The sequence below is a fragment of the Thermobia domestica genome, chromosome 4 (assembly GCF_964235325.1).
Source record: "Thermobia domestica chromosome 4, izTheDome1.hap1.1, whole genome shotgun sequence".
NCBI lineage: Eukaryota > Metazoa > Arthropoda > Insecta > Zygentoma > Lepismatidae > Thermobia > Thermobia domestica.
Genome location: NC_137457.1, coordinates 314784122 through 314809724, shown reverse-complemented (window position 1 = coordinate 314809724; position 25603 = coordinate 314784122).

Below are 25603 nucleotides of genomic sequence, written 5' to 3'. Positions count from 1 at the left end.
TTAATTTATTGGTTGAATTTCACTATTGGTTATCAAACAAAGTTAATTTTCTGAAAAGTAACGATAATCAATAGTAGTTGATAATTATTATTATTTCTATAATTATTGTTTATAATAGTGAAACACTTTGTTGGGAGTTTTCGGCGTGTTAATCATAGCGTTAACTATACACTATCTGGACCGCACTTTATAATCAGAACTAAACACAGCTTCCCACGAGAATCATTAGGTACTTGAGGCGAACGGACCGGTGGTTAACTAAGAACTAACTGTTTACCCCTTGAGCTTCAGTATTTACTTCCGCTGGTTGTCTCTCAAAACTCGTAGAGACTCTCTCTACCTTCATTGTTTTTGGGGTTGTTGACCTTATCCCCTTTGTGAGGTGCCACCCGCGTTGAGCCGGCGACATTTTGACAAATTTGTAAATAATTTAAAATTTACATACTGTCACTTCATTTTCTGTATCTATACGTACCCTTAGAGTTTATCCACACACTCCCAGTATGTCTTTTATACCAAACAATTATTACAATTTTATTAAATCACGATTTTATATTTTATTTACCAGTCGTGGAGACCCGTTAGGAATCTCCAAGCAGACGTTTGGTGTCTCTGGTGTTTAGTGCACTCTAGTGGCAGGTTCTAAAATTACCTTCTTGCAGGCGGGAAATGGTGGACTGTCTGCTTCTGTCTTTCCTTTTACTTTTTTTTTTATTTTGACTATGAAATGTTTACATACAACAAATAATAATCACACCTATAATAAAGTATATGAGTAATTTACTTATTTTTGTAGGTCCTTGGAGTTGTCATCTTTTTCGAGGTTAGATAAAAAAAAAAACGTCTTGGTGGTGAGTTGTCTGCTAGCTCCCCCCCTCCAGACATACCACTCGACACCCTCCAAGGGTGGCTGAGAAAAATCTTTGCGAGTGAATTAGAATCATGCGGGAAACAAAATACGATGCAGGGTCGCGTAAAACATTTTTCTTAACTGGTATCGGAATTTCCAAGAACATTTTAATATTAAATATTACTTATTAATAATATACTCTTTAAATCTGGTACTCCTGACATAAATGCTATGTTTTCTTCCTTTTTTTCGGTCAGGCTCGCTTACCAGACTAACGGTTTTCCTCAGAGGTGTGAAATTACAGGTCAAATTGGATTTTTCACACTTATTGTCACAAAAATTTAGCATTAAAGTGTGTACCTGCAAACAATAGAGTTGAGTTTGGAAGTAACAATAGTTGCTAGTCAATGCTTCTAACTTCATTTTATTTCTCCAATTTCTGTTCCTTATAGAATATACTTTATAAACCTTCTTCTTTTTGGACATGCCCCTTACTTTAGGTTGGCAACTATATTAGCTGAAAGGTTATTGAACTCTTGGTTTCTCGAATTTTCCTGTTGTGTGATGCTAAAGTTGAGATTTTGTGAAGAGTGCTTCTTAGACAGAGATTTTTTTTTTAGTAGTACGTTTAAACTATAATATGCATATCATTTTGTATATAAATTAATCCATTTATACCTATTTATATCTGAATTAATCCTAATATGATTAAAATTACTACTTAATCTGGCTTTCAAATTAAATTAACTTATATATGTAAATTACTATATTTACATTTTGATATGCAAAACAGTTGGTGGGGCTGGCAGGTTACAATCCCCCCTTTACGGAATTTTAGGATTTTTTGTAGATAATATTCTATAATTCCGTACCTAGTCAATTTATTTTCTCTTTTGATACTATAATATACATATATGTATGTACCTATATCTACGATTCCTTTTTTTTTTTTTTTTTTTTTAACTCTACCTATATTTGTCCTAATTTAATATGCTCACATAACTTCTTTGCAAACTTTATTCTAAATTTACTCATGCAATAGAAATACTACCAAGTTGAAGTTACAAAAAGAATAAAATAAGAGTTTTATACATGTGAGGATCTATATGCGATAATATTACATTTTGCATAATTAACTTGCTCTATTTACATTTTCTCCTGAGTAGTTTCGTGCTCTTCTACTCCCTTCTCTCGTTCGTCTGATTCTCGAAGATGATATTTCTTCAAGTGGAATGCATTTCTTTTTATGACTTCTTTTCCTGTGTTCAAATCTTTTAATGTGTAGACGTTAGTGTTGGTCTTGTTGCATACCTGCCAGGGACCAGAATAGAGAACCATGAGTTTTTTGGACACCCCTGAGAGTGCATCTGATTTGGGAAAGACGCGCACTAGTACGAGGTCTCCAATTTCGTACTGTACAGTGTGGTGGTGTTTGTCGTAATATTCTTTCCTGGCTTTCGCTTTCTTTTCCAAATTTTTTCTAGCTATGTCTACGTAATATTGTATACTAGCTGATCTTTCAACTTCCGGTACATCGAAAAGTTTAGCGACATCTCTCGTCTGTGACACACCCAAATGTACTTCATACGGTGATAAGTTAGTAGTTAGGTGTTTGGCCGTGTTCAAACAGCGTTCAACTTTGCTTAAATGTTCTGGCCATGTTCTTTGGTTGTCATGGCAGAGTTTTCGTAAAACACGAACAGTGCTCTTGACAGCAGTCTCGGCCATTTCACCTTGTGGGTAATAGGCCGTACTCATGACGTGTTTAAGGCCTAATTTCTTCATCTCTTCTTCCCAGAGGCCCGATTTGAACTGTGACCCACGGTCCGTAAGTACTATCTCTGCATTCGGACAGAGTTTTAAGAAGTCTTTTAACTTCTGTACGGCGATCTGTGTGGTGGCCCGCTTACAAGGATACAATCCTACAAGCTTAGAAAAAGCATCCAGGAATACTAAAATATATTGAAAACCACCCTTTCCTCTTACGAGGGGCCCACAGAAGTCCACACAAATGAAGGTCCCACTTTGCTGTGGTATGACTGGGTTTAGTGGCCCACTTAAGTAGCAGTTTGGTGGAGTGGTGACTTGACATAAATGACATGACCCACAATATTTTCTAATGATTTGCCTCATTTTCGGCCAGAAATAGCATTCTGACAACTGCGGCATTAATTTGCTTGCTGACATGTGACCATTTTGCTCGTGATAGTAACTCAAGAGTGGTTTTACCATCACGGCAGGTACACAGATTCTCACTCCCATGCTGTCTCTTTTGCAAAGTCGGCCATTCAATATTTCATATTTATGGTTCTTTCCCGAGATTTTTGGAGAGTCTTCATGGTTCTCAACCTTTTTCTTTAGTGGTCCAAAGAAAGAATCTGAGGTTTGGAGTTCAGGCAACATAGTTATAAGGCTTCGTAATTCGCATGGTATTTCTTCTAAGATTCCCATAAGAGATTCTTTCAGTGTGGGTTTCGCGTCGATTTCGAAATTGGAATTTTCGCCTGGTGGGTACCTCGAGTGAAAATCAGCCATATTTTCTTTTGATGGGACGTATTCAAACGTGAAATTCAGGTTTGCCAACGATAATGCCCACCGAACCAATCTCTGACTCGTGAGTCGGCATAACAGTATGAATTTCAGACTTTGGTGGTCCGAGCGAATTCGGAACTTTCTTCCTACCAAATATTGTTTGAACTTGGTTACGCCCTCTATTAGTGCAGCCATTTCCTTTTCGGTCGTGGTGTAGTTCTTCTGGGGACCTGAGAAAACTCGAGAGGACATTCCAATGATCCGTTTGTCCCCCTGGTCATCTATTTGATACACTAAACTTGAACACGCTCGGTCACTGGCATCGACTTCCAGAATTACTTCTTTATCCGGAAGTGGTTTCTTAAGAACTACTTCCTCCTGGAAAATTTCCTTAATTTTATCTAGCGCTGCTTGGTGTTCACTTGTCCATTTAAATTTCACATTTTTCTTCAATAACTGAAAAAGTGGGTACAGGACATCTGAGTACTTGTTGCTGAAACACCGGTAGTAACTTAAGTATCCAATTAAACTCCTTACTTCCTTAACATTCCGTGGTGCTCGAAATTCCATTACTTTTTGAATTTTTTCTTTGTCTTTTCCTATTCCTTCCTGTGAAAGTTCGTAACCAAGAATTTTAATTTTAGTTCTTGCGAATTCACATTTTCGCAATCTCAGTGTTACTCCTCCTTCTTTTAATAATGTTAAGACCTTATCTAAATGTTTTATATGCTCCTCAAAACTAGGGCTAGATATTACCAGGTCGTCGACATAACTATTACAGAAGGGTCTCACTTGATCCCCCAGAATATTATCAAGCGCTCTTATGCAGGATGACAAACTAGTTTTTGTGCCGAAAGGCAATTTCTTAAAACAATACGAAATACCCTCATATACAAAGCCTAAGAACTTTTGATCATCTTCTCTCACGTTCACATGAATGAAAAATTCCACTATGTCTAGTTTTGTATAATATTTCATGCCACTTAACGTCTTTAACATGTCTATGGGTGGGATCGGTTGATCGGTCTCTCCCCGAATCACTGTGTTCAGTTTTCTAGCGTCCAAACAAAGCCGGACTTTACCGTTCGGTTTTAATACAGCTACCAAAGGCTGGCTATATTCAGATTTCTTTTTAGTAATCACATCAAACGCGATCCATCGGTTGAGTTCATTTTTAATGAGATTTTGAAATTTGGTGGGAAAAGCATACATTTTCGATCTAAAAGGGCTGGAGTCGGTGACCTCTATTGTATGTTCATAATTCTTAATAGTACCAGGCCTTTCGTCAAACATATCTCGATGTTTCATTAATAAGGCTACTAACTCATTCTTCTGCCTAATGTCCAACTCTTCATACTGATTAACATGTTCCTTTATCTCACTGGCTGTGGCTTTAGTTTCTACTTGAAGCCAGTCTGCAGGGGATAGAACTACATTCTCTAATTCGGAAGGGGTGGGGTACTTCCTCTTATCCACCCTATGCATGGGAATTTTTTTTCTAAACTCACACAATTCTGCCTGACGAAAAGTGATGGGCACTTCCGGTCCACACATACTTTCACCGCAACTTTCATTTAAATCCCCGCAGTGAAGCATTTCTTCTAAGCTTCTCAACACTAAGTCTGTCTCACTAATCTCGATGTCTCGAAAATTAATTTGTACTTCGTGTGGCTTCTGAAGAGTTAGCAGACTCTTTGAATAATCTAAAATTGCGCCAGTTTCAGAAAAGAACTGAGAACCTAAAATTAAATCACGATTCAGCCCGCGTACTATAATACCCACTGTATTAAAGGTTTTCCCACTAATGACAATTTGTAACATCGTCTGCCCCTGGACTTCTGCAACCCGTTTTCCAAATGCAGAGGTAACCTTCATATTACTTACTCTTAAAAAAGCTGGTGTGGGGTGAGACGATTTCACCGTTTCCCACAAATCTAAGCTCAAAGCAGAAATGGAACTGCCAGAATCGAGTAACGCATTTACAGGACGTGCAAAAATACTTACTTGAATTTCTGGTAAGGTGATAATATTATTTTTCACTACAGGATCATCTTTTGTTTCTAATAATTGATCAAAAATTGCATTAGCTTGTTGAAATTTTAGCTTGTCTAGAGGGACCCTTTTTCCATTCTTTAACATTAATGTGAGTGTATCTGTATCTGGAAGGGTGTTGAAATGTTTTGTTTTTACAATATTTTCACAAATATTACAATTTTCTATTTCCCTCTTTTCACGATATTCTACTACTTTGACCTGGGTTTCTTTCTCTTCTTCTTCTGCAGAATTACTATTACTACTATTATTACAAATTAGCACACACTGGGTAGAATTTGTCAGTGGAATACAAGATGCGGTACTCAAGATGTTTGTATCAGAACTTCCCTCAGTGTGTGCAACAAATCCTCATGGCACATGTGAGGTACGTTCTCTTGTATTTGTATTGTTTGCCTGAGTGTTACTATTTCTCTCCGCGGGTGAGGGGTCATTCAACTCTAGAACTTGAATCTGCTCATTGTCGTTGTAATCGTGGTGGTTGTTATTCCTTCTAAAACGATTCCCCCCTTGACCTATATAAGCACCTCGATGTGGCCTTGTACCCTGCCGCCTGTAGGTGTTTTCATTATTGTTTTGGGGTGAGTCACCGTTCCTGTTTCGTGAACGGTTCCCAGGGCCACTTCCCATATTTGTATTTGAATTGCGTCTCGCATTCCTTCCATTGTTCCGAGGATATGGGTCTTGTGTGTTATTTCCCGTTCTTCCTCCCCGTCTCACTGCATTTGAATGTCTTTGCTCACGTGAGACTTCCATCACATTGATGCTTCTTCTTTGCGGGAAATTTTCTGGTACTCGGTTCGTGGCCTGAATTTCTTTTACGAGCTCCAATAGATTAGCTATCGACTGTGGTTTAGAGGCAATAATTATTCGATAGGCCCATAATGGAAGCTGGCGTGGGATCACTTTAAGCAAAGTTTCTTCGTCTAATGGAGGTGAAAGAATCGAGTTTTGGTGTAAAATTTCTAGTAAATATTCACACATGCTCTTGTGTAATTTTACATCATACCGACTGGTAAGGATATTAGCACGCAGGGTTGCCAGTCGTTCTCGACTCAAGTAATTGGACCTAAATGCTTCAACAAACTCCGAGTAGGAAGAAATTTTTGGTTTCATTACCTTATACCAATGACTAGCGGATCCCTTCAATGTTCTGGGAATGAAAGATAAGCGTGATTCGTTACTTACACCTGTCAGCTCAAAATAATTATCTAGGTCAGTCAAAAAGTTGAATGTTTGTGATTCATCTTCCATTCCATTGTACACTGGTAAATTCAGATCTCGGTGAATGAAAGAATTCATAGCAGACGTTAACTGAGCCATTTGGCTATCCGTCCGTGTGATCTGTGAAGCGGGTTGCGGACTCACAGGCGGAGGAAAAGCGTCATGATGAGCAGTGGGTGTACACGAAGAAATTTCTTGAATTACTGGTAATTGTAATTCTCCGGTCTGTCTATTCTCTTGATTGTTTACTACGCCTATTTTCGTATTTATCATTTCCTCTGTTTCTTTTCTTAATGTTTCCTTTAAACGTTTCATGGAATCATCTAATTCATGAATTTCTCTCCTAACTTCCTCTCTTAATCCAGCCTGTTCTACAACTACTTCCTGTATTCTTTCTGCTACTTCTACCCTTGTTTGGTCTACCTGACCCTGTATATTTTCTTGTTTCTCTTCTAAACTTACTAATTTGACACTAAGATCCGTTCTAGTCTGTTCGATTGAATCTTCGGTCGCCTCTAATTTCCGGTTCATATCTCCTAACGATTGGTTCAATTGTCTAACTGTAGTTTCTAAATTTTCTTGGAATTCTTGTTTTGAATTTTCTAATGCCTCACCTAGTCTATTTTCAAGAGCTCTCTGCGCATTCTCTAAATCTTTACGCGTGTTTTGAATTTCTAAATTTGTTTTATCAATTTTACTAGACAATAATTCTTGAGATTTTAGCATCCGCGACTCAAATTCTTTACACAAGAAATTCTGCATCTCTGTCTGTGCATGTACCATCCGGGTTTCAAATTCCTTTTGAGAGTTCTGCATTTCTTTCAAAAATGCTAACACCTGACTGTATCCTCCATTTTGTTCATCTCCCGTTTTTGAAGTGGGGTTACTCGGGTTACTCTCAATCTCTTGATTATTACCTCCCTTACTAACATTATTTTCTTGGTTATCCTCCCTATCTCCTAAACTTCCTTCTAATTCTGGACTTCGTGGTTGCGCGTGTTGAAAATGTAGCAGATTCTGATCCATTTTCCGTAATTGGCTACGTGTGATAACCATAAATTGGCTAATATCTCTAAAATTGAAATTATCTCTAAATATTATAAATTCTCTAAATTTAAAATTCTAAAATTTAATGCCCCCCTTGAACTCTATTTAAGACACAAATTGAAAACACAAATTAGACACATATGTAAAAATAAGATTTCGTTTTAACACACACCATTTTGAACTTTTCAAAAGGATACTAAAATGTTCTTGGAAATTTTGGGGAACACAAAATATTTCATATATCCGCGAAATTTTACAAGATAACTTTTTATCTGATGATAAATTTCCCAGCAGCCTAAAGCTAGCATGGGAATAGCACTTACGCTGGGCGTCAAATTGTTAAGGGCATCACTCTGGATAGTCCCTATTTAAAGGGTTCTCTCATGCTCAAAGCTGGATGAATGCGTTTGCATGGTCACCTGAAGCCATCAAAAAAAATATATTCTCAAATTTCCAGCACATGAGAGATGGGTGGAGGAAATATTGACACCTGTAATCCCTTAGCAGATATAAAATAATCTGCTTAACCATGAAGAAAAAAAAACAAAACAAAAAGAAATTAAAACTAGAATTGGATTTCATAAGAAATCGGACACAGTTGAACCAAAAAAAATTATTTAGATAATTAATTTTAATCTTCTTTTACAGACATCAATATCCTCCTCCCACGTGAGTTCATATTTTATAGTCGTCTTGCCCCTTTGACGACTTCCCCTGGTTATGGCCTTTAGAACTCAATTTTTTTCTGCCATCCCCTTACCAGAGGATCTCCTATCATCAGATAAAAATTTAAATGAAGACTGGGAAAGAGTGTTCACAGCCTCTCCTGGACCCGGCCAAGCGGCACATCTGAAAGAGAGATAAGCAAATACAATGGTACTCACCTCTGCCTCCAGGAACATGAGCATCTAAAAGATCACCACTCCAAGATAGATTTACGAATATCTATTTATTTGAACACTAAATCACGGACACTAACAAACACTATACATCTTTTTATACCCAAAAACTGAGCTTTGTAAGAAAATAAACGAGGATCGATCGATCATAATGTGTGCACTTTATTTTAAGCCTTAAAAAAAAAAAGGATTTATATTTTCACTGTCATTGTCACTACACTTTCACTGTATGTGGTCCTCTTCTCTTCTGGAATAAGTTTTCGTCACTCCAGTTAGACGCTACTGTTTTCGATTTTTTTTTCTGGACGATGTGATTTTCTCTCTTCGAGATCTTTGCTGTTACCACCTTCCATTCACAACGTTAGCATGATGATTTTTTTTTTTTTTAGGGCATTTCGAGCGAAGTCCTTCTCGCCCTAAGATTTTGTCGTCTTGTCTATCAAAAATTAATAGCGCCGAACTAACACAAGATGAAACACAACAACAGGCTAGTAGTTACACTGTTCATTACACTTCACCTGATTCAAGTTTCATGTTAATTTATTGGTTGAATTTCACTATTGGTTATCAAACAAAGTTAATTTTCTGAAAAGTAACGATAATCAATAGTAGTTGATAATTATTATTATTTCTATAATTATTGTTTATAATAGTGAAACACTTTGTTGGGAGTTTTCGGCGTGTTAATCATAGCGTTAACTATACACTATCTGGACCGCACTTTATAATCAGAACTAAACACAGCTTCCCACGAGAATCATTAGGTACTTGAGGCGAACGGACCGGTGGTTAACTAAGAACTAACTGTTTACCCCTTGAGCTTCAGTATTTACTTCCGCTGGTTGTCTCTCAAAACTCGTAGAGACTCTCTCTACCTTCATTGTTTTTGGGGTTGTTGACCTTATCCCCTTTGTGAGGTGCCACCCGCGTTGAGCCGGCGACATTTTGACAAATTTGTAAATAATTTAAAATTTACATACTGTCACTTCATTTTCTGTATCTATACGTACCCTTAGAGTTTATCCACACACTCCCAGTATGTCTTTTATACCAAACAATTATTACAATTTTATTAAATCACGATTTTATATTTTATTTACCAGTCGTGGAGACCCGTTAGGAATCTCCAAGCAGACGTTTGGTGTCTCTGGTGTTTAGTGCACTCTAGTGGCAGGTTCTAAAATTACCTTCTTGCAGGCGGGAAATGGTGGACTGTCTGCTTCTGTCTTTCCTTTTACTTTTTTTTTTATTTTGACTATGAAATGTTTACATACAACAAATAATAATCACACCTATAATAAAGTATATGAGTAATTTACTTATTTTTGTAGGTCCTTGGAGTTGTCATCTTTTTCGAGGTTAGATAAAAAAAAAAACGTCTTGGTGGTGAGTTGTCTGCTAGCTCCCCCCCTCCAGACATACCACTCGACACCCTCCAAGGGTGGCTGAGAAAAATCTTTGCGAGTGAATTAGAATCATGCGGGAAACAAAATACGATGCAGGGTCGCGTAAAACATTTTTCTTAACTGGTATCGGAATTTCCAAGAACATTTTAATATTAAATATTACTTATTAATAATATACTCTTTAAATCTGGTACTCCTGACATAAATGCTATGTTTTCTTCCTTTTTTTCGGTCAGGCTCGCTTACCAGACTAACGGTTTTCCTCAGAGGTGTGAAATTACAGGTCAAATTGGATTTTTCACACTTATTGTCACAAAAATTTAGCATTAAAGTGTGTACCTGCAAACAATAGAGTTGAGTTTGGAAGTAACAATAGTTGCTAGTCAATGCTTCTAACTTCATTTTATTTCTCCAATTTCTGTTCCTTATAGAATATACTTTATAAACCTTCTTCTTTTTGGACATGCCCCTTACTTTAGGTTGGCAACTATATTAGCTGAAAGGTTATTGAACTCTTGGTTTCTCGAATTTTCCTGTTGTGTGATGCTAAAGTTGAGATTTTGTGAAGAGTGCTTCTTAGACAGAGATTTTTTTTTTAGTAGTACGTTTAAACTATAATATGCATATCATTTTGTATATAAATTAATCCATTTATACCTATTTATATCTGAATTAATCCTAATATGATTAAAATTACTACTTAATCTGGCTTTCAAATTAAATTAACTTATATATGTAAATTACTATATTTACATTTTGATATGCAAAACAGTTGGTGGGGCTGGCAGGTTACAAGTTCGAATAAAAGTTTAAACAAGGGATGGAACTAGTTGGTTAAATCGTTGGAATAATGAATTGAATCTAAGAAAAATAAATAAAAATTTCGCTAATTTTTATTTGTTTTGCTTTGATATCCATGGAGAGCCAAGTAAACGGAGTATGGACGGACAGACAGACAGACAGAAAAAAACGTACTGTCCTGTAACACTTCCCTACTTATTTTTGAAAAGTCTAAAAATATCATTTTGAGAAATATGTCCATTTATAGTAAAAAGATATGACGTTGTTTTCAGTGGCTTTCTTGCACACATTTGTTTTACCGTATATATTTTCTTTTTTCTGTCAGACAAATAAAAACTAATTAAAACTCTCGCCGAGTTCTCTTGAATTAATTTGTTATAAAAACCAACATTCGCATGTTTATTCTTTCTGGATATTTACAATACTAATAATAGACTGTATGAGAAATCTAATTTGAAACTACGTATTGAAAGAAATTTGAACTTTATATTGAAGAACTTTAGTAATAATTTTTATACAGCAATACTGATCACAAAATTAAAATCTGGCCAGTAGTAGGAGTAGTTATTCTTTCTCGTTTCAACTGTACTAATAATATGACTTTTTTTTGTAATGTGATGTTTTAATTAGTATAAATTATTTTTCCATGGATATTGCAAGTAAAATTACCATAGGAATTTCCTAGCTATATTTATGAATGCCTTTCCTATAGTTGTTTGTAATAATAGTGCAGAGCTCGAAAATAAATAAATAAATATTTCAGTTGTTCATCTGTTTGGAAGTTGCCTTAATTGATATTTTTTCCTGCAACGTTTCGAATAGCAAAGTCGCCTTCTGGGAAATACGAGGGAATTGATCCTTTAGTTATTAAAAATTAGATTGCACTGGAGAACAAAAATTTAAAACTTTACTATTATTACGTGTTATTACTGCCTAAAACGCACCGGTTTTCTCAGAAGTGAAACATGGGAAATATTGGGAACATGTATATATATATATATATATATGAACTGCCCTTTCCCTTTCGAGCAACGAAAGAAGAAACGATGGTGATCGCGAAAAAAAAAAAAGTAGAATTCGAGATTTTAACGGATTTACACGTTTCATGGCACATACATATTGAAAAAGTAGGGTTGCTAACTTTTGAAAATGGGAATACTGGACACCTCCTGGACAGTGACGTATACAGGAATTTATTTCGGGAGGGGTCCAAAACTTTTCGGGGGGTCCAAACACAATTTCCGGCTAAATTATATTAAAAATTGTAAAATTGCTGCTAAAATTAGACTAAAGTTACAAAAAAGTCCGGATTTTGAGGGGGGTCCGGACTCCTATGTACGTCCCTGTTCCTGGAGTAGATGTACTCTTAAGATTGTGACATCATCTCTCGTCAAAAATGTGATCAACCTAAGTGGTTACTTCACATAAAATTGAGCAATTCGGAGTTCGAATTTAATAACTTCAGTTAGTTTTCATGCAATTTTCTAAACTTACTTATTCCAGTTTTGTTTGAGAAGAAACATGCAAATTTTGTAGGTTATCATCAATAATACATCGTATTTAAAATAGAAAAAGCAAATATAATTGGCAATATAGTTATGACATGCACAAATTATACTTAAAAAATAAGTCTTATCAGTTTCACTGGGGCTGGTAATGTCTCATAATGCTTGCAAACTTTTGCTGGATCTAGATGCATTATTTAATTGGAAGATGTAGCCGAGGATGAACCAGTGCTAGCTGCTCTCTTGAAAATGTACTTTTGTTGACCTTTAGCAGTTTTGATAAGTTCAGGAAATTTTCTTGCCTTCAACTCTTCAGCAAATTAAGCGTACGACAGGTCGATATCAAAGCAAATTATAAGCTCTGCTTTAACCATGTTCATGAACAAACAATTCCTTTCGTCACTCCAAAATAATCTGAATAGAACAGAGAATACGACTAGTAAGAGGAAAAATTACCGGACATTTAACGTCCAGCTTTGATGTAGTACCGGACACCGGTGAAGGAGGTCAAAGCCTAACTGTCCGGTAGAGACCTGCACGGGCCGGGCTTGGGCTTGGGCAGGCCGACACTAATTTCTCTTCAGGTCGGGCCGGACTGGGGCCAATTAATTGCAATTCTTTAATATTGACTTTCGTTAAACGATAAATTGGAATAAAGCGAAACGTTGAAGTGTGCCCGTGAAAAATGTTACAAAGAATGCAATAGCTATTTACAGTTTGTGTTGCTTAGCAGCTCCACTTTCACTATAGAGGATTGCAGGCATTGCGCGGTAAATTGAGCTCTGACCTTGACCTTCACTGAACCCAAAATATGACAAGAAGGGGTGGGAGAGTTTTGCCTGTCGCTAAAAAATATTACCATCTTCACTTTATGCTAAAAATCAAATAAGTTAGATTTTTGTTACAGGAAATGGAGTTTTTGTTCTCTCGATGATAGGCAAAGTTCTAGGAGGCAACGTCAGTTTGTGAACCAGAGCTTAGAAAATGTTTCTGAGGGTTAGGTCAAGTTTAATACTAAATTTTGAGAAAGATTGGGGCTTGAGATAATTTTTTTTAAAAATTATTGGGCCGGGGTCGGGCCAAAAACTTTTAAAATTTATCGTGCCCGGGCCGGGCTTGGGCCAAGAATTTTAGAAACTTATTGGGCCGGGCCGGGCCGGGCTCTGGCCGAAAATCTTCAAAACTTTTCGCGCCCGGGATGTCCTAGGTACATTTCGCGCCCTAGGTACATTTGGGCTGGATTGAGCTTGGGCCGAAACATTCGGCCTATGCAGGTCTCTACTGTCCGATAAAATACCGGACGGTTGGCAACCCTATTAAAAACTCACTTTTCGACATCTGTCTGTCTGTTCGCCCATTCGCCCTGATGTGAGGTGAGGTGATTTTAGTTTAGCGTCCCGTTCAGCAGCGAGGCTATATGAGACGTGGACCTACTGATTATCGTGGAATCCGAACCACATGAGCTCCCGCCGGGTCACCCTGATGAACACTCGCCTACAGGCCATAACGTTCAACTGCTCGTAAAAATCTCGACTCGAGTCGAATGTCTCGAAAATCTTTCTATAATTTTTAATATTATTTTGAAGAAAGTATTCACTCAGAAACAGCCTTGAAACCAATTCCAGCATTTATTACTTTAGAAAGGTACAGAACGCATAAAATTAATAGTTAATCTTTCGAGATCAAGATCTAATTTTCAGCTCAATTCACTGGACCTTAGCGCAGTGGCAGAGCGTTTCATTGTCTGATAAATACCAATATCTTCTTCATCATGACGATGGAAGGGTGTGAATCCGTCGTGTTCCAAGAGAACAGCTCCTTGACACCTGTACTGCGGGATGGAGACCAGCTGGCGGCGGCTTAATTATGCTCTCGGGAACATTCACGTGAGTATCCATGTGCCTAGTGAAGCTCGAGCAAGGCACGATGACGGTCGAGGCTTTCGCACACTGCTTGAGACTACGACGACCATGACGACCATGATTCCCAATGGTAGTGGTATTTTTCGACAAGATAATGAACCATGTCACAAGGCCAGGAGTGGGATGGAGTGGTCCGAGGAACACAGGGGCGACTTCCAAGTGATGTGCTGGCTCTCCAACTCGCCGGATCTGAACACAATCGAACACATCTGGGGTGTGATTGAACGTAACGTCAGAACGCATCGCCCCACTCTCCAGAATTTACGGGAATTAGGTGACCTGTGTGCACATGTGGTGCCAACTCTCTCCAGCGACCTACCAAGGATCATTGCATCGATGTCAAGACGCGTCGCCATTATTGTCCGTACCAAAGGTGGATATACTGACAATTAGACAGGTAGTCATAATGTTCTGGCTGATATGTGCGTATATTTTAACTCGTATATTTTGTCTCGACTCGAATTTCGAGACGTCTCGTCTCGAATTCGAGTCGAGTCGAGACAGAAACTTTTCGAGTCGAGACATTTTCTCGAGACCACTCGAGACAGCCTTAAATCTCGACTCGACTCGACTCGTCCTAAGTATACCAAATTGTGAGCATCCCTAAGTATACCAAATTGTGAAAATTAGTTTTCTCAGAAACGGCTTAAACGATTGTCTTTATATTTCTCAAATCAATTTTCCAAAAGCAACTCTATCATGTGGCATAAATGATTTTTCCCGGATAATCGAGAAGGGGTAGTTTATTCTTGGGATTGAGTTTTCTTTCGGGTGATTTTCTGAAAAAATGACTAAGGCAATTAGGAAAAATCGAGAAGGGGTAGTTTATTCTTGGATTTGAGTTTTCTTTCGGGCGATTTTTTTTTTCAAAAATAACTCAGGAATTCGAAAAACTCGAGAAAAGAGAGTTTATTCTTCGAGTTGAGTTTTCTTTCGGATGATTTTCTCAAAAAGTGACTCAGACAATTCGGAAAAATCGAGAAGGGGTAGTTTATTCTTGGAGTTGAGTTTTCTTTCGGGCGATTTTCTCAAAAAATGACTCAGACAATTCGGAAAAATCGAGAAGGGGTAGTTTATTCTTGGAGTTGAGTTTTCTTTCGGGCGATTTTCTCAGAAAATGACTCAGACAATTCGGAAAAATCGAGAAGGGGTAGTTTATTCTTGGAGTTGAGTTTTCTTTCGGGCGATTTTCTCAAAAAGTGACTCAGACAATTCGGAAATGTCGAGAAGGAGTAGTTTATTCTTGGAGTTGGGTTTTCTTTCGGGCGATTTTCTCAAAAAATGACTCAGACAATTCGTAAAAATCGAGAAGGGGTAGTTTATTCTTGGAGTTGAGTTTTCTTTCGGGCGATTTTCTCAAAAAATGACTCAGACAATTCGGAAAAATCGAGAAGGGGTAGTTTATTCTTGGAGTTGAGTTTTCTTTCGGGCGATTTTCTCAAAAAATGACTCAGACAATTCGGAAAAATCGAGAAGGGGTAGTTTATTCTTGGAGTTGAGTTTTCTTTCGGGCGATTTTCTCAAAAAATGACTCAGACAATTCGTAAAAATCGAGAAGGGGTAGTTTATTCTTGGAGTTGAGTTTTCTTTCGGGCGATTTTCTCAAAAAATGACTCAGACAATTCGGAAAAATCGAGAAGGGGTAGTTTATTCTTGGAGTTGAGTTTTCTTTCGGATGATTTTCTCAAAAAGTGACTCAGACAATTCGGAAATGTCGAGAAGGAGTAGTTTATTCTTGGAGTTGGGTTTTCTTTCGGGCGATTTTCTCAAAAAAATGACGCAGGTGATTTTGTTCACATTTCGTAAATAAATATTTCATTAAGACCTGGTTATATGGCGTAACTTATTTGGTCTGAAAAATGTTTTAGGGGTAGTTTATTTTTTGGGAGGGGTTTCTAGGAGGATTTTCTCGAAAACGACTCAGGTAATTTTGTTCAAATTTCATAAATAAATTATTTTTTTTTTTTTTTGTTTTGTTTTGTAAAATGACGCATGTCAAGTTTTGTCAGACACGAAATTAACAATAATATTGTGTTTGCTACGCGTAGATACACATTTTGTGAGATATCTACACCTGTCAAGCTGTTGCTTATATGCTTGGTATATTATAAATAAATAGACGTTTCTGGAGAATCTATAGTGTGAAGTAGGAATATAGTTTTTCTCATTTTTTTCAAAACTCAGTTTTTCTGACATGTATTGTTTTAGAAAAAAAAGCGATTCAAATATTTAGTGAATAACTCTATCACGCTGCTTAAATTATTCCTTATGAATAAATTAATAAGTGGCAATTTACTCATCTTTTACCTATGTATAAATTGTATTTTTGTATAGTATATGATGACGCATTCTGGGCTGGGGGGCTTGGACACACTGGACGCTGGCCTGCATGCTGCCAATCGTGTAACAGCAAACTTTCGTTTGGAAAAATCCAATGCTAAATGACAGTAAGCCTATGTAGTATTGAACCGGTAAACTAAATTCTAAATTCTGTATTCTAAATTATTATTATTAAGTATTCTCCCTTTCGGCAGGTCTTAGGATAAAGGCGTTTAAAAAAAATTAAAAGATCCATTACATTTCAATCATAAAATTTCTTGTAGGTCTTATATCTGAAGAACTACATACAGTATAATCAGTGGAGTATTTACGATTTTCTTTCGGGAGGGGCTTTGCTAACTTTCGGAGGAGGCTTTGCCTGAAAATGTGAAAATTCTGCAAGATATTTAATATACTTCACTATAGTAAGATTTCGGGGGGGTTAAGCCCGGAATCCCCCCTAAATACGCCACTGAGTATAATGTATCCATACCCAAATTATCACTTAACTCACTGTCAGTATGATATGCTTATTCTGTAAAAAAAAAAAAAAAAAAAAAAAAAAAAAAAAAAAAAAAAAAAAACAACGAAAACTCGATTTAGGGGCTGTTTAAAAATTTTGTGGCCCCTGATCCAAGAACTAATTGTTGGCCAAGATCGTAATCTTTTCATGCATTTTTTGGGATCATTCCTAAAATTATTGACGAACATTGCAATCTTTTGATCAATTTTTGATCATTTCTAAAATTGTTGTTGGATCAAAAATCCAATATATTTCAATCAAAATTTTCTTGTAGGCCTTATATCTGGACAACTATATATAGTGTAGCAAACCCAAACTATCACTTAACTCAGTATGATGTGCTTGTTTTGTTTTGTTTTTTTTTTTTTTTTAAAAAAAAAGCTAAAAACTTGATTTAGGGGCCGTTCAAAAATTTTGTGGCCCCTGAACCAAAAACTAATTATTGGCCAAGATCGCAATCTTTTAATCCATTTTTAGATCACCCCTAAAATTTTTGTTTTTCTTCTTCTTCTTCTTTAATTTTTAATTTTGGATTTGGACTTGGGATTATTTCTTTCACGTTTCTCGACTTTCAGCTTCTTCTTTTAATTCCCAATATTTTCTTCTATTTTGCAAATTATCGGAAAGAGATAATTTTCGAATTTTCGTGGAAACTGCCAATATATATGGGATTTTTCATATAGATATATAAAATCCACGCCAACAAACTTTCCTAAGGGCGAAATTCAGACACGTTGAGTAAACAATAAGATTAAAATCAGCACTAATTTTCAAATTTTAATCAGATAATTTTTAGATTCGCAAAATTCATATTACTGAGAATGAGAAAGTGGTTTTGTGTAGTATGTGACAACAAAATTAACCATCAAGGAACGAAAATTTTACCATGTCATATTTTAAGAAAGAACAAGAAAAGAAAACAATGAACGAAAGAATGAAAGAAAGAAAGTAAAATAACAAATGGAAGATAATCAACTTTCAAAATGTTCTCCGCAAAATATATGGAGAACGAAGTTTCTTTTAAGATTGTTTGACTCAGTATGGGATGAAAGCAAAGGCGAGGTGAAGACACTGCAATTTTGACAGCGAAGTATAATTGTTTTCGATTCAGGAAACACTTATTCACGAACTTTACGCGTGGAAGGCAGAAAAGTTTCATATTATTATTATTATTATTATTATTATTATTATTATTATTATTATTATTATTATTATTATTATTATTATTATTATTATTATTATTATTATTATTATTATTATTACTGTATCTCGGTTTAAACCAGATTCAGCTTAGTAACCTGACAGCCGTCTCTGACAAGTGCAGGTTATTTGAAGTGTTCTTCTTCTCCCAAGAACCTCCTGACTATATAACATATGTCTAACATTACTGATTTTTGTACAGTTCGCAGCAAAAAACGTGCAACATGAGCATGTAAGTTTATTGTGAAACTACGCCTTAACAGCGCAGGGAATCAACATAAGGTCTAAGTGACATGAATCACGCCAGGAGAAACCTCGGCGTCCTAGCCTGCACGCTTATTTTTGGAGCAAAAGACTTCGTCGTTTCACGATAAACTTACTTGCTCATGTTGCAGGTTTTTTGCTGCGGACTGTACGTTTGTTACAAGATGTTTTCCGTTTATCTGATCCAGTTGCGTCACAGTATTTTAAGAGACGATTGCAGTAGCTGAGATAATGATCGGTCTTACTGTAATTGTCTGACATTTCCATAAGTTCTTGATTTCGTCTGTCAGATCTTTATATTTGTTTATTATCCTACTGAATGTTGTACGTATGTTATGAGTCAATGGTACTGTTACATCTATGAGTTACCTCCTAGCAGGCCCGTATCCAGGGGGAGTCTAAATTTTGGCTGGCCTCCCTCTAAAATTTTCACCGTAGGCTGGTAGAATAATTATAATATGGTGATGAACTATAATATGGTTGGATCGGGCCCCCCCTAACTTCAGCCGGGCCCCCCCTACATCTTTGGGCTGACTACAGGCCTGCTTCCTAGTTAATTTTATTGATAACAGTGATGGCGGATCTGTTCCAAGGCACTGTGACATCCGTTCTTATTTCTCGATACGAGTAGAGTTTGTACTTGTCGTTTTCAAATACTGATCTTGGCTGGTATATGTAGTATGGCTTGGTATTGGCAATTAATACCATGTTATGTGCCAAAAACTGGTGAACATTTTTTTTCCAAATTGTTATGTCTTTTTTAGATAGTCTGTAGAAGCCATTAGACGGCATGACCCTGTGATGTGTTCAATAGTTTCTGATGTGTCTCCGCAATTTCTGCATTTATTATTATTATTATTATTATTACTAGCAGCGTTCACCCCGCTTCGCTGCGGTCACCCCGGAACGCAATAAACTTTGTTACTTAGATAATTTTTACTTTTTCGCTTTCAAATTGCAGTAAATGTTAACATTATAGCGCCTGTCATTTATGTTAACCCGCCGAGTGACACGGTCATGCGGGTTGCATATAAATACGTTTATTTTTACCTATGATGAACTAACAAAGGATTTGTACGTTATGGACACTTGAATGGTCAATTATCTCAAGACACTGGTAATTAAAAATTAAAGTGATATGATAAAAACCATCTAGGGTCCAAATCCTAATAACCCCCCAAAAATAAAAGAAATTGGTTCAGCCGTATTAGCGTGATGAGGGAACAAAGGATTTGTACGTTCTCTTTTATAATATAGATTATTATTATTATTATTATTATTATTATTATTATTATTATTATATTAGTAGTAGTAGTAGTAATGGGAAATTTAAAATCAAAATGGGACCTTTTGACTCGATATGAAATATTATAACTTTGCAGGTTGGCAACACTGACCAAGTTTTCTTTTGAAGGGTGTGGAGTTCCGGACCCATTGAACCTGGGCGTAGGCCCCTTCACGTAACTTTCATTTTTGCTAAGAGAAACACACTTTCTTCTTCCATTATTAATCTTGATAATTGGAATATTTATACGTAACTTTTTAATTAGAGATGTAGAGGGTAGGGAGAACCTAAGTGTTGATGGAGTTAAATCTCTTGTAATGAAGTAATAGGTACAATAGGTAGGCACTCTTAGTTCTCAGTTCTTTTTCCTCTTAGGACGGAGAAATAATTGGCAAGGAGTTAAAAGAAAACTAAAATATACAAAAACAGTAACAATTGGAATTAGTAATCTTTCACTCCTTGTAAAGTTACGATTGTATACTTAAAAATTTAAGTCTAAATTAATTGACTTAAACACTACTCTTGTCTTTCGAAGCTTTTATTTCTTTTTTCCTTTTTCTTTTAAAAAGAAAAAGTTTTTTTTTCTTCTGTAAATCACTGTTATTGCTATGTTTAGTTAGAAAGTTCAAAGGGTCTTTTACCAAGGATGTTATAAAATAGAGGATCTGCCCATACGTATCTTCGGCCTATGAGCACAATGAAGCCAAAAAAAAAACAAAAAAAAAAACAATCGAGCATCGTCTGAGCTGGCACTTATGATTGGCTAGTCTCGTTTCTGCCATGATTGTTGGCTCACAACATTGCGATCTTAGTGGCGTGGTGTGGGCAGAGTAGGTGTGGCGAAGCTGTGACGTATGGCTTCACGATTTTCTTGTATGGGCAGATCCTCTATTTTATAACATCCTTGGTATTTAATGTGCACAAAGATAATGAAGAATATATGAGTTTCTTTTTTTTTTCTTACGAGATTTCAAATCATTTGCTCCTACTTGCGAGCTGCATATTTTTTCACGCGCTAGTCTAGCCAACTGTTTCAACTTGGTCACAAGGAAGCGAGTGATGTTAGATTTACATCAAAGTTGCACCACCCGAGTATCACGTAATGTCACGTGGTATTGAGTCAAGATGGCACAAAACAAGCCCTGAAGGGTTTCTAACACCCTTCGCTCGCTGACGCTCGTTCAGCTATGTTTCTTAGCGTAAGTAAATCACTTTTTATGCATTATATATTACGTACAAGGGCAAATGAGTTGTATTTTTATCTTATTTTAATGGTAAAAGCGTTATTAAAATTTAAAAAGAAATATAAAAAAATTCTTGGGCCAGGTTTCGTTACTAGCCCATACACTAGTATGCTCTTCTACGAGGGCCGACAGAACTTGGCGTTTGATTTATACTATATATATATATATGCTACGTGGCGCAAAAAAAGGATAACTTCAACCAATCAGAACCATGTATTTAGCTTGAATGGCTAGGTTCGAGCGTGATTAAAATATATGCTTACGAGCTTAACGAATTTCTATTCAGTGTTTGTAGGTTTACGTAACAAAATTTCCCTCGAGTGATACAACATTTTCCCTTTTGTTATCATTTTTTTTCTAGTTTGTTGAGTATCCAATTCCTACGACAGAAGTTATGTGATAATATTGATTTAGTTATATTAATGGAAGTGCCAACACCATTTGTTTTATTCATTTGTTTTTCATTTCTATGTTTTAAATTTTTTCCTTCGCTTTTTTTTTAGCAAATATTTACAAAAATGAAAAAATGAAATATTTAAGTTTTACGTCCCACGTTTAATGCCGGTTAGGCTAAAGGAGACGGTGATTATGAGAAATGAATGAAATGGTGGAATGAAAAAAGTGAGAGGAAACGGGAGATCCTCGAGAAAACCTACAAGCACGGTGTTAGTCCACCACAAAGTCCACATGGAGCGAGCTGGGAACGAACCAGGGACCCCAAGCACCGGATGTGACCGCTCTACCACTGAGCCACCGCGCCCCTTCTACCAAAAAATTATAAATGCACCCAGCCAACAATAGGTGAAAGTTATTCTACTTTTAACATTTACACACTAACTTTTAGTATTGTATTGTTTTATTTCCGAATAACAAAGAAATACTTAAGCATTTATATTGGTCAATCAGTCTGAGCAAAAATTTTCGTGGGTTTTTATGTTTTACCAAAAACTTCCCTTTTTCTCTTTTTGCTAAATTTACTTACGAAATTTCCCCAGATTAGGAAAATTTCCTTCAAACTACGAACACTCCCTATTATTATTATTATTATTATTATTAGTAGTAGTAGTAGTAGTAGTAGTAGTAATAGTAGTAGTAGTAGTAGTAGTAGTAGTAATAGTTGTTGTTGTTGTTGTTGTTGTTATGGTTGTGGTTTCTCCACAAGCTGTTCGTTCGTCTGCACGGCATATATTTTAATCACGCTCGACTCTAGCCATAGGAGCTAAATACACGGTTCTGATTGGTTGAAGTTATCCGTTTCTCGCCACGTAGCATACATATACAGTAGCACAAATAAAACACCTTCTGCTGTCAGTTCTCGTGGTCGAGCGTCCTAGCGAATGGGCTATTAATGAAAATCGCTTTGGGCGTGGGCTCAAGCCCGGCTCAAGGAAATGTTTTTCTTCATTTTTTTTTAAAATTTTCATAACACTTTTATCATTAAAATAAGATAAAAAATAAAACTCATTTACCCTTGTACGTAATATATAATGTATAAAAAGTTATTTACTTACGTCATGAAACATAGCTGAGCGAGCGTCAGCGAGCGAAGGGGGGGGGGTCAAAAGCCCCGCGGAGCTCGCTTTGTTCCACCTTTACCCCATGATAATACCACGTGGCATTACGTCACACTTGGGTATCCAACTTCGAACCTCACCCGCTTCCTTCTGACCAAAATGCATATAGGGTAGCGGATGCATATTTTTACTTTTCTTCAATATGGAAGCAAGTATATATTGTATCATCGCGCAATGAAAATGAGCAACAATCTATACATCATATAGATTTCATATATATATGAAATCTCCTCTATGATGTATAGATTACTGCTCATATTCTGAGTAAACCACACAGACAGAACAAGGAGCAGATGAAGTTTAGCGTTAGTAACAGTCAGTAGTGAAAGGCAAAGAACCCAGATGGCGTAGTGGATGCGCTGTTCGTAGATTCATGACTGCTCATACACTGGCAACACTTGTTTTGTACCCTTGCCCCACTTCAACCTCTCCCCTCCATTGCTCCTTCTGTTTCTCATAATCTTTCTTCCGATTGCAAAAGCGTGCTCCTACGTCACGCATTGAAATGACTGTCAAAGTTGGAAATTACTTTTGTAATAGAGCATAACGCAAAACTTCCAAATCATCATTACTTACTTGCGTATAGAAAAATACATCCAGAGACACATGCGCTCTCTTTGCATCTAATCCACACGTGATACAGGGAATTCGTCAATCGGAGAATAACTGACCAGAACTTTCTACTTTAACCCAATTTTATTTAGTTACTTTTTCTACAAATATATTGATGTATTTATTTCTTAAGAACAAGAAAAAGAAGATTCTTAATTTGTATGTAGGTCCTCCGAAAACCTTATTACCTGAAGTTGTTGAAATTGTACTAAGAGCCTGACTTACTAAAAATAATACAAAATTTACCATGTTTCTTTTGCTTGTTTTTCATAAGTGAAAGGAGATAATGAAATGCAACTTACCACAATCATAGATAATGGTATTCTACAACAGAAAATATAAACCTGAAGAATTTTCGGTGTTGCCATCCATAGAAATTATAGTGTTGCCAGAATAACATTTTCCCCAAAATCTAAATTAAGGCAGCGACTAGAGGAACAAACTCAACTGCATTTGATTACGTATCATGTTCTTTTGGCATCCTGTGAACTACTTTTTAAATAACATTATTATTTCATTTTAATAACTGTATGTTAAAACTATTTTGTTTAGGTACGTTGCAAACTAAATACAACTATTATTTAAAAAGTAGTTCACAGAATACTAAAACAATGGCAAAACTGTAATTTCTATGGATGGCAACACTGAAAATTCTTCATATTTTCTGTTATAAAATAACATTATCTGTGATTATGGTAAGTTGCATTTCATTATCTCCTTTCACTTATGAAAAACAAACGAAAGAAAAAATGGTAAATTTTGTATTGCTTTTAGTATTGCAGGCTCTTACGTTAACTGCATAAAGATTTTCGAACGAAACCACACGTGGTGATGGGGATTGCCCGTACTTCAGAAGCTTTCTATCATCATAACTTCGAGCACCATTTTTCAGGATTTTCTGAAACATATCTTGTTCTTCCTCTGACTGATTGAAGTTTAATTGGGACGTCAGCATAGAGACTAATTGCCCCGTCACGAATACTCCATTTTGATCACAATTATATGTACGAAAAGTATAGTATGATCATAAAAAAAAAAAATACAAACAAATTAACACGTGGTGATGCCTTTTCCAAGCGAAAGGAATATTTTCCATAACAATAGCTTATAGAGAACTGACAGAGTGATGTAAATGCAGAAAGAATCAGAAGAGGTAGCTATAGGGCGTCCCAGCCCCTAAAGTCTTTCCAGCCTTAAAACAAAGTAGACGTAAACAAAGCTAAATGTATTACTCCGCGGCTCTCACGTGCTTTGGCAGCGAGAGACGTAAACAGCAAGATCGTATGCTTACTTACTGTCGTTGCGTAATTTCCAAAGTGTAATGCTACCGTTGCTTGGTAAATAATTAACGCACTAACACTGACTACTGCTATGTTGGAAATATGTATTTTTTTTTTTTTAATCTTTATATAAACGAGATTGCCTCTGTTGCTGTTGTCTTGTTTTGTGTTTTATAACACGAGACGAAAATGGATTATTGTCACACGTTGGCGCCATAAAACTCTGCATTCTACAATAATTTTAAATCCGTGGATTAGGCGCGCGAACGGATACGCATGCGCAGTAAATACTATATGTCCAAATACGGGTGAGGTTGAAATAAAGCCACATCTGTTGTTAAATATTATATATATATATATATATATATATATATATATATATATATATATATATATATATATATATATATATATATATATATATATATATATATATATATTGCGTTTATTATAACAAAATGCAGAATAAATTCAGATATCTTTATTTGAAATTATTATTTTAGTAGGGATTATATTGCGGTAGGATACTAGTGCAGTGAGACCAACAACCAATCACTGGTCATCGATCCACTGGTAGTCAGGTGGGTTTGTTTACATCTACTTTTTTCTAAGGCTGGAAAGAAAAATGAAAATGAAATTTTTGAGTTTTACGTCCCACGGTTATGCCGGTTAGACTAAAGGAGACGGTGATGATGAGTAATGAATGAAATGAAGAAAGTGGGAGGAAACGGGAGAACCCCGAGAAAACCCACGCACACGGTGTTTGTCCACCACAAAGTTCACTTGGCGGGAGCAGGGTTTGAACCCGAGACCCCTAGCACCAGAGGTGAACGCTCTACCACTGAGCCATCGCAGCCCCAGGTTGGAAAGAGAATAGCAGTAACGCAACTAGGCTAATTGTTGGCTGGGGCAAAAGTTCGTCTTAACGCTTCTCCAACTGACCAATAAAGCCACAACCTTCCTCACTACAGCTGATATTGGCACCACACAGTAATTCTCCAATTACATTTTTTCTTCAAGTGGTAAAGCTTGATTTCAAAATTGCATTACATAATTGACTTTTT